The sequence below is a fragment of the Bison bison genome, unplaced genomic scaffold, assembly GCF_000754665.1.
Source record: "Bison bison bison isolate TAMUID 2011002044 unplaced genomic scaffold, Bison_UMD1.0 scf7180017864515, whole genome shotgun sequence".
NCBI lineage: Eukaryota > Metazoa > Chordata > Mammalia > Artiodactyla > Bovidae > Bison > Bison bison.
This window is the reverse complement of record NW_011495068.1, coordinates 1,074,260-1,076,897: the sequence shown is the minus strand read 5'-3', so window position 1 is coordinate 1,076,897 and position 2,638 is coordinate 1,074,260.

Below are 2,638 nucleotides of genomic sequence, written 5' to 3'. Positions count from 1 at the left end.
AGGAAGTTCTTGGTTCTCGTATTGCTGAAGCTTGGCTTGGAGAATTTGACCATTACTTTACTAGCATGTGAGATGGGTACAATTGTGCAGTAGTTTGAACGTTCTTTGGCATTGCCTTTCTTTGGGATTGTAATGAAAACTGACCTTTTCCAGTCCTGTGGCCACTGCTGAGTTTTCCAAATTTGCTGGCATATTGAGTGCAGTGCTTTCACAGCATCATCTTTCAGGATTTGAAATAGCTCACCTGGAATTCCATCACCTCCACTAACTTTGTTCTATTCTCATCAACTTTAATTTCTAAGCTTCCAATGAAAGTTTCTATGTCTGATGTTTACAAGTCATTAATCATATTTTTTTTAATCACAAAATAGTCATTTGAACTGATTCAATTGTACATTTTAAGCAGCAAATGAGAATAATTTTCTTGAAAGAGATTCTTTTTTGGAATAATAATCTGTCAAATAGGAAGACTTTTGTGTGAACATAAAAATTCTCATGACTTTAAACCATATGAAAATTAAGTATCTGAGTAAGATTATGTTATGGCAGGGAGTAAAATCTAATATATGATTAGTAAAGTCTGGGTTTCATTATCAAATATTCTGTACAGACTCCTTTTCTATCCTTACAAGGAAATTTATGCTTTTCATGACTCATAAAATGTTTCTGGATTTTTAGAAGACTCTATTAAAATTTACAGATATTTTGTTTCTAATGTTTATAAAACTGAGAACTATTTATGTTTGAAAACTGAAAGTGAATATGTTAGTTGCCCAGTTGTGTCCGTTCTTTGCAACCCCATGGACTGCCAGGCTCCTCTGCCCATGGGATTCTCCAGGCAAGACTGCTGGAGTGAATTGTCATTCCCTTCTCCATGGGATCTTCCCAACCCAGGGATGAAACACGGATGTGGCTCAGCTGTTAAAGAATCCACCTGCAATTAGGGAAACCTGGGTTCAACCCCTGGGTTGGGAAGATCCCCTGGAGAAGGGAAAGGCTACCCACTCCAGTATTCTGGCCTTGAGAATTCTATGGACTATATAGTACATGAGGTCACAAAGAGTTTGACATGACTGAGTGACTTTCACTTCACTATTTACTGACTGAGCCACACCTTATTTATATCTACTGGGATGATAATCACATTAATAATAGTTAACATGAATGTAGAATATATTGTATGTCAGCCATTGTTGTATGTCTCTTCTTTCCTTTGAATCCTTTACATGATAAACAATGGCAGTTACAAAACTGACAATAAATGGTTAACAGCAAGTCTGCAATTTTCCTTTCATTTTATAATTGGGCTAAAATAAAGGTGATGTGTTCTAGAAGTTCACAATAATCTATTCCAATGGCAACCCACTCCAGTGTTCTTGCCTGGAGAATCCCAGGGACGGGGGAGCCTGGTGGGCTGCCATCTATGGGGTCGCACAGAGTCGGGCACGACTGAAGCGACTTAGCAGCAGCAGCATTCCAAACTTTACCTGCGCTGGCTAATGATGGAACTAGAACTCACACGAGTGTTTTTGCTAGCTGGGGAGTTCTTATGTTTGGAAAGATTTCATCAGAATATGCTATGCTTAGTCTGTTTAGAACACTTTGTTAACAAACTTGAAATCATGGAATTTTGAAGCATGTTTCGTAGCAAATACCACATTAGCTATGCAACTATCTGATTATAAAGTGGAGATATGTCAAGGTTGAACATTTCTCTTTTAAGTCATAGTGATAAAGTTAGAAGCTAGATTTTCAGTATATTAATTGTGGCTTGAGGGTATCCTAAAAGGCAGGACAGGAAATGTAAAGGCATTTCCAGACTCCGCCCTGCTCCTCCTGAGTATTCTTTAGTCATTATTCACAGGTAATAGTAAAGTTTGATTCTGGGTAAAATTTCTCATTTGTGATAGTTTGATGTTCTAATGATTTGTGTTATCCATGAATGCTGCATTTTTGCCTAAAAACTCTGTATAATCTGAATTTTTCTACCTCAATTTTTCTGGTAAACAGGGTTTTACTATTTTGTTTTAATCCAATTGCTATGTAAACAGAAAAAAACATAGTTGTTGAAAATATTTACATTGTATAAAATGCAGATATATTTAGAAAGGATGAGAGATAATTTATAATTTACTTAGTTGTTTTCTAGAGAGATAAGCTGCTGCTGCTGCTAAGTAGCCTCAGTCGTGTCCGACTCTGTGTGACCCCATAGACGGCAGCCCACCAGGCTCTCCTGTCCCTGGGATTCTCCAGGCAAGAACACTGGAGTGGGTTGCCAGTTCCTTTTCCAATGCATGAAAGGGAAAAGTGAAAGTGAAGTCGCTCAGTGTGTCCCACTCTTAGTGACCCCATGGACTGCAGCCTACCAGGCTCCTCCATCCATGGGATTTTCCAGGCAAGAGTACTGGAGTGGAGTGCCATTGCCTTCTCCAAGAGAGATAAGCAGGCTGTTACTAACTCTCAATATATAATACCAGTATAAGTACAGTCTTAACTAGGAACCATTTTGTATTTCTGTTTTAATCACTTTAAATAATAATTGTTATGCCTCATTCATTATCAAGTAGGATTTGCAAACCCTCTTTCCTGATCCCTCACTATTTTAGCAACCCAGGGGCTTTATGGCAATCTCAACCTA